The following is a 16,835-nucleotide window of genomic DNA, read 5'->3' on the forward strand; positions in this document are numbered from 1 at the left end:
AGTGACTTTTTTTATTACTTTCTTAAGACATGTGAGCCGATGTGGCATCCACCAAGCTCCATATCTGAAAAAAAAATTAGAAAATGGATAAAAAATTTAGAAAAAGAGAAAGGATAAGAAAAGCCAACTTTTCACCTTCTTCATCGAGCTCACGTCACCTGATTGAGATTATGTTTATTGTTCATCTTCTTCTTCGAGCTTGGCCGTGACAGCTCAAGCTTCCTCAAGTTCGCGGCCATACCCTCTCAAGCTCCTTCAAGCTCTCGACCATGGCTGCTCAAGCTTTGTCGAGCTTGTGGCCATGGCTGCTCCAACTTTTCGAGCCCCAGGAAATAGTTGCTCCAGCTTATATGTGTATTAAGAAAGAAATATAAAAAAAAAATCAGGTTAACATTTTGCATTAGTCAAATTGGACAGAGTTCATGAAGGAATTTGATTGCATCAATTTGACTAGTTTTAGGAACTGCTTGTACTTTTAAAGTTTTAGGATTCAATTATGTTTCCCCAATAAGTGTTAGTATTTCTAATGCACATATCCCTTGAAGAAAAAGAATGGATCGGGCATAAAAGGCTCTACTTTGAAAAAGAATAAGTATCAAGATAAAAAATTGCCCCTCACTTACATATTTTCATTATCAGTTTCACTGTTTTGGGAGACTTCTTTCTTGAGAATGTGTAAGAAGTATCACTCCATGTATGCAATATCATAGATCAATTTGGGTGTAATCAAGGAGCCCAGTGCCTAGAACCAGAAAGATCAGCTTTTGTCATCTCACATTAGTGGACGGATTAGGAGACATTGAATCTGATTAACTACATTACAAAAGGAAGAGCTTCAAATGCTTGCTGAATTCCTTGGGCTTCTCCAAGTTCACAGCATGCCCTGCATTCTTGATCACCACCAGTTCAGCACTGTCCCCAATGTGCCTGACCCAATGCGCGCATTAGCGTAGGAGACGAACGAAGTATCTTATGCATCGTTGATAGGAAGAAGGGAAGGAGATACTTTTAGATAAATTGAAGCTTCACCTTTTCAATCTATGACCCAGCTCCACAGGGAATATCCGATCTTGCTCTCCCCATACCAACAATGTGGGCTGCTCAAAATTTGGAAGCATGCATATGAAAACAATGTTTAGGAGTTTGATTCAGATAAATTCATGTGGAGAAGAAATAATGATTCTATAAATCTTTGCAAATTTATAAGATGGAGTGGATTTTATTAGGAAAATTGTCTAAAAAGTTCTAAACCTATTGCACTTTTGTCAATTCAGTCCTAAACCTTTCCATTTTGCCAATTGAATCATAAACTTTTTTACTTCCTGCCAATTGAGTCCATCCGGCTAATTTTGACCGAAAATTGCTGACGTGGATGCCGGCCAGCCACGTGACACTAACGTGGACATTTTAAAATAATATTTTAATAATTTATGAATTTTTATGGTTTTTTTTCCTTTTTTTTTTGGGTTTCGGAGTTAGGACCGGCAAGGGTGGCCAGCCGACCCTCACCAACTCTGGGTGAGGGCTGCAATGCCCTCGTTAGCCAAAGCGAGGAAGTGCCTTGCCTAGGGCCGGCGAGGCCCGCCAAGCCCACGCCTAGCGCCATTGCAGGATCTGGGCGAGGGCTCTCATGCCCTCGCTTTGGTCTGTGAGGGCGTTGCGGCCCTTGCCTCACCCAAAGTCGGCAAGGGTCGCCAGCCCTAACTTCAAAACCCAAAAAAAAAGATAGAGAAAAGGAAAAAAAAACCATGAAAAAATTCATAATTATTAAAATATTATTTTAAAATGTCCACGTCAATGCCACGTAGCCAGCCGGCGTCCACATCAGCAATTTCCTGCCAAAATTGACTGACCATCAACCGCAATGAGAAGCTTTGCTGTCTCATGAGGATCAATTTCGAGAGCTTTGGTTCTCAAAATCCACACGAGTGCCTATATGACTTCGAAGCTCGTAGGGACTATGGAGGAGCCGTTGTGGGTTGTGATTGTTGATACTTTATTGAGTTGAACGAGAGTGAAGGATTTGAAGCAGAATGATCTATAGACAAGGGGCTTGCTTTGGGGATCCACTATGCGTTTGGACCGCAGATCTCTTGGAACATACTCGTGGTGGGGGAGATCGACACGCGGAGGTCACCTCAGGCACAATACCAATCGATCGACAAAGGGAAGAATCGATAATGGCTTGGCTCAAGCAACGTTGGTCCAGCAAGTTAAGAAGTCCGTGAGGTTTTTACCATCGACGACGACGTGATTCATGAGATTGCCGAGGATGATCACCCCGCACTTGAATGTTGTCACCTGGATTTTAAGATAAACTGAAAAATGTACAGAATTAGATCATATTCAAACGGGCCCTCTAATAACAAGAAGTTACTCAGGGAACCGGTAGTGTATTAAAACTAAACAAAACTGTCAGATTTGGCGAGAACCACCATCTTCGAATGTCCATATTTAGCCTTATTCTATATGCTACAATTAGTAGTAATTTCTCCTAACGTCACTGTTTCCGGTGAAAAATAAAAGAAAAAAACATTACCTGCACGGTCAGCAAAGGTTTTTCCAATATGGTTTGGGCTCCATCGCTGTGCTTCTCGAGTTTTCGCAGCATTGGCGGATCGATGGCGCCGATGTCGCCCAGCATTTTCATGTCGTCCTCCGACATCGCTTCGATAACGGGACACCTTCTCCCGGGCATCTCACCGCCATTTTCCCGTCACTCCCCACGACAAGTCCCTGTGAATGGATAGAACCCGACCACTACCTCGGCCAGCGATTCTCTGAGCATCTCGGTCGCAGCGAGCTTTGGAAAATTTACGACCTTTGATAGTGTACTAATAAATTGAATGATCAAGAGAAAGTTTTATGACCTTTGATAGTATACTAATAAATTTCAATGATCGCCGGTAAAACCCACCCATTCTAAAATGAGCTCTTGAAAGTCAAATGGCAGCAAGCTGGAGAGAACAAGAGTATACATTAGAAACTAACCAGTACACTTGCCCACGCGGGTTTATTTTTCCAGGATTATTGAAAAGTTGAATTTTGTTAAAAAAAATTCTCAAGTCTTGTCCGATCACTGCTTAATAAAAATAATGTATTTATAGAATTTTTAGAAAGTGACTATAATCATGAAAGCTAAATAGGCAGAAGGAAATATCAATTGAAAGCAATGCATATCACTTGGTTTATAATAGTGAATGGTATTATCAAATTTTTTTCACTCTATATTATCTTCTAAACGCATTATTAGATTTTTTTTCTATATATATACTACATCACATGTCATGCATAACAAAGTCGATAATCTTACCTAGATAGACACATTATTTTCTGATTCTCATAAAGTTAATTTTACTACTTATTATTACTTTGGACGTTACTAAACTTATGCACTATTTGCACTTAGTACACACAATCAAATTCTAGGTTTTAGGGCTCTTATCTTGTTGCTATGTCGTCGTTGGTTCTCCACATACAAACTTGAAGGACAAAATCTGCAACACCGATAAGTACAAACCGTGGGATTCATTTTGCAAGAGCCCGACGCCACGTTCTGAACGACTTGAGCGCTAACACGGCGAACAACGGTTTTAATTGCTAAGTAAAGCAGAAAGCTCCAAAGAATCGTGTTACGGCCACGGAGAGTGCAACGGGGCTTTGGAAAATGCGGATTGCGCATCGTGCACGAGTTCTGCTAAGCAACGAATCAAAAAAGAATGCGACGAAAGCATCGGAGCTCAAATCCAACTTCAAGATTGCAAAAATTAGATACGAAAATTACTCATTTTTCAGAATAATGGAAGTATTTCCTACTATGAACTTTGGATGCTCTAAACAACTATTCGTGGTTTGGAATGGCGAAATTAGTATCAGGATTAGACATGATCGATAAGGGAGGTGGGCCTAAAAATATTTACATAGGCCCGTTCATTGTTAAAACAATTTAATAAATTCCTATGTACAAAAGATTGGGCCTATGTGGGCCGGGGCTCCCTCAAAGGACAAGAAATTTTTAAAAAGAAAATCACTTGCGAAAGCCCATCCTCTTTGCGTGTCTCTCACAAAGGACAAAGATTTTTGAATTACGGGAGATCGCTGGGCTGTCAATGATGATTACACCAGCAACCTATTTAGCCAGAAGATATAAAAATGTTAATATGAATTAACATTTTGTTAAATAATTTAAGCATGACTTTTTGCTTGAATTTATCACCGGGAGAACTTAAGTGATTGTTTTTTCACTTATTTGGTACTTAAGTGATCCAACGAAAAAAATTTGCACCAAAAGTAAATGCCGTACGAAAGTTGTGGGTTTTTTTTTCGCTATTTAAATATATAGTATTTTTATAAATTTTAGAAAGCGACAATAATCATGATATTTAACAAGTGGAAGGAAATTCACTTGAAAGCAATATATATCATTTGGTTGATAATTGAAATTTATGGATTCATATGCCCTTATGTATGACTTTACTTTACACTTATCAAGTATCTCTTCATATTTCAAAGAGTTGAATTTATCATAGGCTATTTGTATTCAATTCGACTCGAAATTTTCAGTTAATTTCTTTAGTAATCATGAAGTTATAAGTAATCTCATTACATGTTGTATTGGGATGGAACCCAAAATAATTTTACTATTTATGGTGAAATCTATTGCAAGCAATAAAGTCAATTTTCATCTCTTTGTATTATTTTATAGACACATCATTTGATTTTTCTGTATATATACCACATCACATGTCGTGCATATTAGAGGCCATTTTATGTGAATCAACATATCATTTTTTTTCATTCTTGTGGAGTATATTTTACTAGTTGCTTTAGATGGTACTGTAATATATATATCTTGTTAATATTTGAAAATTTCTTTCTCATTCTCATAAGTCAATCTTGCTATTTATTGTGGCGAGACTTTCCTCGTAACTTCTACTTTTCTCATTCTCGTAAAGTTAATTCGCTACTTGTCACTTTGGATGTTACTACATAGATGTAATATCTATAATTATGTCGATAATTTATAAAAATTTATGGTTAGTATTTTTAAAACACATGGAGCCAACTTGGCTTTTTCTTCTTCCTTTTCTTTTTCTTTTTTTTTTTCATTTCCACTTGTACTCCCCTTGTTACACTGTTCATCTTGTCCTCCGTGCGAATACGAGGTCGAGCTTGACGTGCGGGCGGAGCTTGACCCTCAGATCTAAGTTCGAGGTACTCGCCACGAGCGGGGCTCGACACAGATCTAAGGTCAAGCTCGAAACCGCAACCGGAGGTGGGCCCAGATGACGTAAAGCTTGAGCGGCACGGCTGAGCTTGCCCAAAGTAGATGAGAAAATATTCGTTGATTTACAGCTATTGCATTTAGGTATTTTTCTCTTCCTACTACTGAAAACTTGACAAGTTTCTGCTAATATGACATTTTTTCTTCCAACTACTGAGAGCTTGACAAGTTTTCGCTTCACTGGAGTCGCCCCTCGCCGTCGCTATCGGTGGAGTAGCCGGCGTCGTGCCCTTGGCGTCAAAGCAAGCCATCCCTTACACCGTCGCTCATGGTCTGCCCAAGCCACTCCTTCGCCGTCGCTTGTCTAGTTCTGGATCTGGAGTCGTGCTCGTCCAAAGCTGGATCTAGAGTTGTGCCTCCATCATTGCTCCTCCATGGCCACAAGCGATAGATCCAGCGACCGCAGCTCATCCACAGGTCCCGCCAAGCCACCCCTTCGTCGTCGTCGCAGCTCATCCACGGACTCTGTTTTTTCTTTTGCTCGCTAAAAATGAAGGGCTAAGCCCGAGGAAGAAGACTATCCCAGAAGGAATCATAAAAAATTACGGGGTAGCGTTCTTCTTTGTGGGTCATTACCGGACCCACCTCTCTCTTGTCTCTCCCTCTCACCTTTCATCTAACCCACCAAGCTCACCCTTTCAACTCTCATCTCTAGAAGACTATACCCAGAAGGAATGGTAAAAAAAAGATACTCTCCCTTTCACTTTTCCTCCAACCCCAAGCATCAACCCAGAAAAAATCGTAAAAAAAATGCTCCTTTTATTCAATTTTTTTCAAAATCAAAGAAACCGCAGAAGATTGACAAAAAAAAAACGCAAGAGAGAACGGGAGACAACAGAGGAGGCAGTGACCAAAAGAAAGAAACGTCGGTAAAATTCTAAACGTGTCAATGAACAAATAATATAATAATAAAAAAAGTATCGTCCCACAGATATTGATGATTAATAAATCAATTAAATATTAAAAATATATTAATTCTAAAATTTATCTAACAGATCAAAATAGAATTGAGAATAAATAAAAATTGACAATTTTAAAAACGAAATTTTAAAAACTAAAGGCAGATAATCAACCAGATAAAATATGTTAGAGCATCCGATTTCACCATAACCACTAGATATGAATTTCAGATCATTATACATACAAGAACAATATCAAGCACGTGATAACGGAATTCTCTAGTCTTTTTACTATCCTATCTCTAGGTATAGCAAACCTACTCAGTTTATCAATCCACTATATCTCTATGTGAATTTAAATAAACAAAAGTGCATTAAAATTTGTGAATATTCTCGGTTTACAATAAATCTTTGAGATCACCTTATAATCGAAAGCTATACAAATAACATGGTATATCTCTATCCACATTTAATTTATGGTTATTTATTATAAGGAGCAATTGCATATTATCACTTCTCAGTCTCAAACATGCACATCGGATCATTCAAGTGGTGGCCATGTCACTTAAAGGCATTGAGCACAATAATATATAACACACATGAATGAAATCACTTGCAAAACATAAAAAAGCATGAAATTCATATAATCATGATTAGGTTACATCGTAGCCCTAACAAAAGAAAATTAGAACATAATAGAAGAAGAAATGAAAATATAAATTAAACCTAACATCTTGAATCAAAGAACAAGAATTCTATTATCACTTTTGTCTTCTTTTTAAAATACTTAAAAAACTCCCAAAACAACAAAATTTACGATCTAAAAGAAAACTAGTTGTATGTGTCCCCCAAGCTCTCATTATTATCGTATAAATAGGATAACATCTAAGACTCTTCTCATAAGGCAATTGTTTCCTTTTCGCATAAAACTAGGGAATAAATCACAAAATTCCCGATCTGATATCCATCTTGTAACTCTTCTCTGGGTAGCATATTCCCTTCCTTATTTTTGCCATATTTTCCTTATTTTCTCCATGTCTCATTATTCTGCATAAACAAAGAAAATTTGAGTAAATAAAATGAAATCTAAATACTTTCTAACAATAATGCATTATTTGTTGCTTAAAATTGGTAAAATAACTCTATTTTTATAGATTTATCAAGAAACCCATAAGATAGACCAAAAAATTGCTCCTTTTGTCCATAGCTGAGTCGCTCGTGGCCGGGTCACAAAGACGACGAAGGAGGTGGCGATTGGACCCAGCAATGCCTGGCCTAGACCGGGACACTGCCGACTCCGCCAGTGGTGATGGCGACGAGTGCAGAGATCAGTGATGCTTGGTGGGACCACATCAGCAACGCGTGTCTTAATAAAGTGATAAAGCAATTTTCGTTGGTCAAATTGATGGAGTTAGAGGAGGAACTTGATCGCATCAATTTGATAAGTTTTAAGACTCGATTGCACTTTTTAAAAATTTTAAAACTTAATTGAACATTTGTGACAAGTTCTAGGATTTTTAGTTCACTTATCTCTAAAACAATTAACAAAATTCCTAAATACAAAAGATTAGGCAAGGGCGCCGTGGCCCTCGCCGACCATAGGCGAGGGCTAGACCCTCGCGGCCTGGGCGAGGGCGACCATCGCACCCTCGCCAAGGCCGCAAGCCGCAAGGGTGGCCCTCATCGACCTCTTCCAGCTCTCGTTGCTCGCGGCTTGGGCGAGGGCCGCCCTCGCTAGCCATGGCTGAAGACTAGCCACAAGCCAAGGAAGGAGAAGAATAAAAAAAAGGAAAAAAAGAAAGAAATATTAAAAAATTCAAAATATTATTAAAAATTTTGAGTAGTTACTAAACACCTTTAAATGCTCAGAAATTATTTCCATGAATAGAATAAAAAAATTATTTTTGAGCAGAAATTATTTCTAAGAATAGAATGGTTACCAAACGCATCATTACTAGCGAAGGCTCATCCTATGTGCATGTCTCTCTCGAAGGACAAAGATTTTCAGATCATAGCTGATCACTAAAATTGATCAACATATTTAGCCAATAGAGTGGAAATTTGATAGAAGAGACATTAATCAAAATTTTAAAACTCTTCAAATCCAAATCCTTCCGGTAACTTGGGTTATTCTTCCTCGAAAGAATAGCCTTATCATAGGGAGGAGATCTCCAAAAATACGAACCATCAGCGTATCATGTTCTTAGACCACCTTTATTTAAGAGTTTAATTTAATAAATTATAAGTCAACTTGATTTATTAATATGCCCAATCCCTCTTCAATTACCCTATATGGAGTTTCCTCTATGATACACTCCCACTTGTACCTCATAAATTGACGGGTTAACACCACTGATTTATTAATATGCCCAATCCCTCTTCAATTACCCTATATGGAATTTCCTCTATGATACACTCCCACTTGTACCTCATAAATTGACGGGTTAACACCACAAAAAACCCTAAAATGGTACACATATGACAAATTTACTTCAAACTAATTTTTTGATCATAAAAAACCTCAAACTGGTACACATGTGACAAATTTATCCTCCGTTAGTTTCTGTTAAATTTTGTCATCAAATTGCTAAGTTGGATAATACATGACAATTGACGAGTGTGTCAGTTTAGGGTTTTACCCCTCTTTTTGTCACTGATTTACCAGTTTGTGATTTTTCGTGGTATTAATTCAATTTAACGGAGGGTAAATTTGTCACAGGTGTACCGGTTTGGGGTTTTTTGTGGTCAAAAAATTAGTTTGGGGTAAATTTGTTATATGTGTACCACTTTGGGATTTTTGTCAAAAAATTAGTTTTAGGTAAATTTGTTGTAAGTATACTAGTTTGCGGTTTTTCATGGTATTAACCCCAAATTGACATTTTTTTCTATAACATTCCCTGTTCTAAGAAGTAAACCACTATACTATTGATGGAAGCACATATCAAATAGGGAAATGAGTAGAGAACGGTCCATTATTTCACAAAATGAACGGTCAGTTGCTAGCCACCAGTTTTAAAGTTGGAATGTGGGATACCGGCTTGCCCCGTTTCATATTTTTTTGTCTCTGACTTGGTGGGATTTCCACAAGTTTAAAATGGCACATAATGAGAGTTTTTTTTTTCAGTTTTATTTAAAGAAATAAATGATACTATTCAGACAAGATGAGATCCATTTTCCTATTTTATTTAAAGAAAGAAATGATAATATTCAAACAATAAGTAACATATGAAGGATTCAATTACAACTTTTAAAATAGTGGATATTTACTCCGAACAAAGGTTGAAGAAGACTATGACGGGAGAGGGAGAGAAAAGGACTTTTCGGCTGCTTCATGATTATGAGATTGATCTTGTAATGTTTCAATTCCTTGCATATCTTCATCTATGAGATTCGAATACATAGGGTAATTTTTCCGTCTGCTAATTTATTATTTATATTTTGATTCTATCTTTAATTCACCTGTTTTTATATAGAATTGATATCACTAGTCTTGATTTTCGGTCATTAGAGAATCCCTCTAGAGCAATTTCATTTGATTGAAAAGAATGAGGAGCCATTCAATGCACAATGAATTTGTTATTAGTTATAAAGTCAACATTTCAAGTGCTTTTCATTTTTGAATTTTAATAGATCTTTCCAATGACATTAATGATTTCCTTTTAGTTAGTTTAATATTTTTCTACTTGTAATTAGCTATATTTCGGAATTTTATTTTTTTTCTTTTTATATTCAAGAAATTTCACTTACTGGAATTGGTGAGGGTTTCCCTTTTAGATTGGTCCTTCTTGCGCCTTTTTTAATCCTCTAATCTTAAATTAAGCCAAGGAAAAAAAAAAAGGTAACAATGGAAAGTGAAAAAATGCTTAAACCGGACAAAGCAGTGTGCAAGTTTCCTCCATTAAATATTGTGGCTAATATTGCACCGTCAGAATTAATTTGTTCTTACGGCACCGTTATGGTAGCCGGGTCCTATCAAATAACACAACAGGCACAAGCAGCCCAACACCACCGTGTTGGTCCTACTTAGGCACAAATATTAGACTCCACATATGCCATCCGAAAACACACACGTGTATTCATATCCATGGATGAGACTAGAGCTCGCTCTTCAGTGTGACTTCATGAATCAACTTCGTGAAAACATCCATGGCATCACCAGGAAGGCTCAGAGACACAACCAAGTTGTCGCTCCCCCTGCTCTGGGAAGCAACCAAGATGACATTGTTGGGGACCGTCGCCGGCGCCACCTGGAACGGCCTCCCGAACCCGAAATCCATGTTGTAGAAAGGGAGCCGACTCCACTTGCTGATGCAGCAAGCGTTGCCCCCGCAATCGACCAGGACCCTGTTCAGCTCGACGTGGTCGATGGCCGACCTTATGTAACTCTCGGTGACGGATTGGAGTGCCTCGTGCACTTTCCGGACAGCAAAGGAGAACGGCTTGTGGGTCAGTTCGTCCGTGCTGCACTCGGCACAGGACCAAGCAATGCCGTTCCCGAAGTAGCCACTCGGCAACGGGGGGTCAAACTTGGGCCGACCGTCGACTGCAGTGAGAAGCTTCGTTGTCTCGTGAGGGCCGATTCTGAGAGCTTTGGTTCGCGAAATCCACGCGAGCGCCGATATGACTTCGAAGGTCGTAGGGACTATGGAAGAGCCATTGTGGGCTGTGATTGTTGACACTTTCTTGAGTAGAATGAGAGTGTGTGGCTTGAAGCAGAATGATCTATAAACAAGGGGCTTGGTTTGGGGGTTGACTACGCCTTCGGACCGCCGATCTCTCGGAGCATACTCGTGGTGGGGGAGATCAATGCGCGGAGGTCGCCTCAGGCACAACACCGATCGATCGAGAAAGGGAAGAACTGATGGTGGCTTGGCTCGAGCCAGGTCGGTCCAGCAAGCTACGAAGTCCGTGAGGGCTTTGCCGTCGACGAGGACATGATTCATGACGATGCCGACGATGATCCCTCCACACTTGAATGTCGTCACCTGGATCATATGATAAACTGTAAGTAGATATCTCCTGGCATTACTCTTTTCAGTGAAAAGAAAAGAAGATTACCTGCACCGTCAGCATAGGTACTTCCAATATGGTTGGAGCTCCGTCGCTGTGCTTCACGAGTTTTCGCAGCGTGGCGGGATCAATGGCGCTGACATCGCCCAGCACACCGATGTCATCTTCTGACATCGCCTCGACGAACGGGACACCTTCTCCGGTGCATCTCACCGCCATCTTCCCGTCGCTCCCCACGACAAGTCTGCCCGCGAACGGATAGAACTCGACCAATGCCTTGGCCAGCGACTCTCTGATCGTCTCCATCGTGGTGAAACGCCTCCCCCTCTCTTCGCCTTTGAAGGCGAAAACGATCTCAATCACGTAAGGGAAGGTCTGGTCGAGGTTCGAGAGAGCGTAGAGCCCGCCGAACGTTTCCCTTGCCGGAGAAACGTTAACCGCATTCGTGATCTTCACGTCGAGTTTTCGCGTAGGTCCGATGTTTCTTGGCTTCTCATTTCCTGCTTCTTTGCACAAAACAATAGAAGTTAAATTTGAATTATTTGTAGGCTTTGGTGACACAAAGGGTAATGTCCATGTAGTTCATCAAATCTATATTCTTCTTAGTTTGGACTGGAGGGAGATTTAGAGACATGGCTCAAAATTGGAAATATGTGTTTATATTGGTTGAATGAAAAATTACATGGTTTTGTCAATTATGTATAAATATATATTAATTATAGTATAATATATACAGATTGAGTAGGATATACGAGCCGTGCATATCCGACCATGTACAAAATTCACAATGTACATACTACGTACCGTCCTTTCTTTGATGCTCGAATGACTCGAATGTCCCTTTGAGAATTGCGATAGCCATCCTGTGGATAACATTGATGAAACATTAAGTAAATCAATAGATTAATAAAAAATATATTTTCATTATCAATAACAATCTATGCCTAGAGATTCATTTTGTTAAGTAATACAAGCGATCATTTTTAAAAAAATGTTTTCTAAATTATTGATTTTTCACGAAATAAATGCATCCATAGGTTTTGCAATTAGGTCGTTGAACCCTGATTTTTATTATTGATACTAAACTTCCATTTCTTCACCATTGATGGCACTTTGACCGGGGTTTGATCGACTTTCTAATCACATCTGACTCGACAGAGATGCAACAAATTTTCTCCAAATATTTTCTCATTCTCATAAAGTCAATTCTACTCTTATCAGACCAAAAAAAATTCTACTATTATAACCACGAGATTTTTCTCTGAACTACTACTTTTTCATGGTAAAAGCTCTTAAATTTTCATTCCGAAAAAAGAAAAAAAAAACTTGAAAGCATATTTAATGTGCAGGAGTAAAAGGCACGTACCTGAACAATTTCAACAGTTGAAGCTTCGAATGTTGAGTACAGCAACTGGAGCATGTCTGTATTTATATGTGGGAGGGTTGATGGGTCTTCATGGCCAAATCCTAGGTCAAACCAGCAATGTGGGTTCCATGCATTAATATATTTCAATACAAGATGCTTTAAAAAGTGAAATTGGCTTTGAAGACCCAAATCCTTTTTCCATCCTCTTGGTTTTATCAAATTAAAAATTCACGAATAAAATTATAAATGAAATAGTTGCTAATAGGGCTTTGCTAGCATAACCATCTTTGGGCCACTAAGTCACAAATTCTTAAAAGAGTGGACCCCACAATAATTTATAATTATTTGTTATTTATTTTTTTGTGGTCCAAAACAGACTGTTATTCTCGCGGTAGATTAAACACTGTCATCCAATCATTTCTCTTGCTAATATTACTTACGGGCACGACAAGGAACTTCTTTTTTAATTCCTAATTGAATGTATAATATATAGTTCCCGCCTTGCACGGTGCTAATTTTGCTTACTTTTTAAAGTGCTCTATATTGCAAAAGCCAAAATAAAGGGAAAAGGTACCCAAAAAGAATTCATTAATTACTAATAGAAAGGGGAACGAAATTCTCTTGTTTAACCTCGAAGCATGTGAATAACACACCTCGTATTTGAAAAGCCTTAATTGGTTTTTCAGATTCTTGGTGCTCCAATGGGCCAATGAATCTGCGTATAACCATTGTAAAGAGCTAGTGGTTTTCATTTGGTACTGTTGAAGCCAGGTTATACGCACCATGCAATCTTAGGGTCCATTGATTCCAGAATACACATGTCCAACCAAGGTTTTGTCGGCCCAATTGCCTTAAAAAGAATACCAATTTTAAAGTAAGGTTAATACCACAAAAACCCCAAACTGATGTACTTATGACAAATTTACCCCGAACTAACTTTTTGACGACAAAAAACCCAAAACCTGTATACCTATGACAAATTTATCCCAAACTAATTTTGACCATCAAAATCCTCAAATCGGTACACTTGTGACAAATTTACCCTCCATTAAATTGGATTAATACCATGAAAAACCAAAAATGATAAACCGGTACACCTGTCAACTACCACGTGTCATCCAACTTAGCAATTTAATAATAAAATTTAACGGAAATTAACAGAGGGTAAATTTGTAATAGGTATACCAGTTTGGGGTTTGGGGTGGTAAAAAAATTAGTATGGGGTAAATTTATCACATGTGTACCGGTTTGAGGTTTTTCGTGGTATTAACCCTTTAAAATATCCCAATTTTGGCCCGAACTTTTTCTTGTCTTATGGAGAGCACCAACTTTCAGTCGGTACCTAAATTTGTCCCCAAGTTTATGTCCAATAATGCCGTTAAAGATTCGACGTGTCATTCCACGTGTACTTAACGGAAACTTAACGAGGGCCAGATTTAGGTTCCAATTGAAATTTTGTGCTTTTATAGTAGACAACAAAAAGTTCAGGTCAGTATTGGCACTCGATCTAAAGTTTATGTTTTTTATGAGATAAAAAAAATTGAGCCAAAATTGGGATACAAGCTAAAATCGGTGCCTTATTATGAGACAAAAAAAAGTTTGGATCAAAATTTGGGACCGACCTAAAATTGGTACTTTTTAATGGAATTAAGCCATTAATTGTGCATCGCGTGGTGCTGCCTAGAACAATAAGTTTACAACAAAATAAATGTTTTGCTCAAGACAATTGGGTATTTAAATCCCAAAAAATGATTTGCCCATTTTACATAATTTAATTTGACGCCCACAGCTTCGCGACTAAACTATGGCCCAATGATAAGATTCAACGTATCATTTCACGTGTCCTCGGCGGAAATTGGATGAGGACTAGATTTGGGTATTCAAAATTATGTGCTTTTATATTAGACAACGAAAAGTTTGGGTCAGATTTGGGATTCAATCTAAATTTTATGTTTTTTTATGAGATAAAAAGAAAATTGCGCTAGAATTGAGGCATGAACTAAAATTGGTGCCTTTTTATGAGACAAAACAAAAGTTTTGATCAAAATTTGGGACCGACCTAAAATTGATACTTTTTAACGGAATTAAGCCATTAATTGTTCATCATTTGGTGCTAATTAGAAGGATAAGGTTATATATATATATATTGCTCAAGACAATTGGATACTTAAATCCCAAAAAATGATTTGTCCATTTTGCAGAATTTAATTTGACGCCCATGGCTTCGCGACTAAACTTATGGCCCAAAACCTTGGCGCCGAGCTCGGAACCTGATGGTTAGAAACAAGATTGAAAGATTTTATGGAATCACTATTAACTGTTCTAAAAGCTTAAACTGTTAGATAAATGTGTAGTTTATTATTTAAATATTTCAACACTCCACCTCAAGCTTAGTCTGGTATTTTTGTTAGTACTAAGTGTGGAAATATTTAATTGAGGAGGCAAATAGGGGCTTGGAAAATTTAAACTCAGGATCTCCTGCTTTGATACCATGAGAAATTTTATGGGATCACTGCCAACTATTCTAAAAACTTAAACCGTTAGATGAAAGCGTGATTTATTATTTAAATATTCCAATAAAGACCCTAGCAACCTAACTTGGTGACCCTGACGCCTGGACCCGAAACCCTTCATTAGTTTCCAAAAACAAGTGATTTTCCACCAATTTTAAAGTCCATGCAGGATTTGGCTCGTGACTTCATGTTTGCGTTGCTTCACACGGGGCTAGTGGATGTTTGATCTGTTTACCCTTCATCCGCATGTCGTCTTACAAACCATTACCGGTTTGCCTGCAAATATGCTTCTCATTCCATCAAGAATCAGCTGCTTTATTTTTTTTACCAACAATTAAAGCCCATTTTCTCTTCATAAATCTTTCACAAAAATCGTAGAGAAATATTATCAAAAAGCATGATGGTTCTTTAATTATACCGTGATATTTGATTCGCCAAGTACATCATTATTGTATATTCTTTGGTATGTGATGCATAAAATCTTAAAACTTGTCTCGAAAGTAAAATTGAACTTTCTAAGAGTGTAATCAAATCTTAAAATTTATCAAATTAATGAAATCAAATCCCTCCGTTAACTCTGTCCAATTTAGCTAAAGAAAAATGCTAATGTGACTTTTTTTTATTACTTCCTTCATACACAAGGAGCCGATGTGGCATCCACCAAGCGCCATATATGAAAAAAATTAAAAAAGATAAATGGATAAAAAAATTTAGAAAAAGAAAAAGGATAAAAAAAGCAAACTTTTCATCTTCTTCGCCGAGCTCACATCACCTGATTAAGATTATGTTTATTGTTCATCTCCTTCTTCGAGCTTGGCCGTGGCTGCTCAAGCTTCATTAAATTCGCGGCCATAGCCTCTCAAGCTTCTTCGAGCTCTCCACCATGATGCTCAAGCTTTGTTATATATTTCCATTGTCAGTTCCCACTGTTTTGGGAGACTTCTTTCTTGACAATGTGTAAGAAGTATCATTCCATGTAAGCAACATCATAGATCCATTTGGGTGTAATCAAGAACCCAGTGCCCAGAACCAGAAGGATCAGCTTTTGTCATCTGACATTAGTGGACGGATTAGGAGACATTGAATCTGATTAACTACATTACAAAAGGAAGAGCTTCAAATGCTTGATGAATTCCTTGGGCTTCTCCAAGTTCACAGCTTGCCCTGCATTCTTGATCTCCACCAGTTTAGCATTGTCCCCAATGTGCCTGACCCAATGCGAGCATTAGCGTCGGAGACGAACGAAGTATCTTATGCATCGGTGGTGATATCATGTATTAAGGGAAAATGAAAAAAGGAAAAAGGGCAGTAGATAGTTTCAAATAAATTGAAGCTTCACTTTTATACTCTGTGACCCATCTCCAGAGGGAATATCTGATCTTACTCTCCCCATACCAGCAATGTGGGCTGCTCAAAATTGGGAGGCCTGCATAGGAAAACAATGTTTAGGAGTTTGATTCAGATAAATTCATGTGGAGAAGAGATAATGATTCTATAAATCTTCACGAATTTATAAGATGGAGTGGATTTTATCAGGAAAATTGTCTAAAAAGTCCTAAACCTATTGCACTGTTGCCAATTCAGTCCTAAACTTTTCGATTTTGCCAATTGAATCTTAAACCTTTTCACTTCCTGCCAATTGAGTCCATTCGGCCAATTTTGACCGGAAATCATTGACGTGGACATTTTTAAATAATATTTTAATAATTTCTGAATTTTTTATAGTTTTTTTTCCTTTTCTTTGTGTTTTTTTTTGGGGTTTC

General features: G+C 38.0%; 2 pseudogenes; both read right to left on the minus strand.

The window, feature by feature from the left end:
* Positions 1-2,133: 2,133 nt before the first annotated feature.
* On the minus strand, positions 2,134-2,980 carry LOC115661509 (fatty alcohol:caffeoyl-CoA acyltransferase-like; annotated as a pseudogene).
* A 7,066-nt stretch (positions 2,981-10,046) lies between these two features.
* On the minus strand, positions 10,047-12,097 carry LOC115665267 (omega-hydroxypalmitate O-feruloyl transferase-like; annotated as a pseudogene).
* Positions 12,098-16,835: the final 4,738 nt, after the last annotated feature.

The sequence above is a fragment of the Syzygium oleosum genome, unplaced genomic scaffold (genome assembly GCF_021117445.2).
Source record: "Syzygium oleosum isolate NSW1041296 unplaced genomic scaffold, Sole_v2.1 Sole_v2.27, whole genome shotgun sequence".
Classification (NCBI taxonomy): Eukaryota; Viridiplantae; Streptophyta; class Magnoliopsida; order Myrtales; family Myrtaceae; genus Syzygium; species Syzygium oleosum.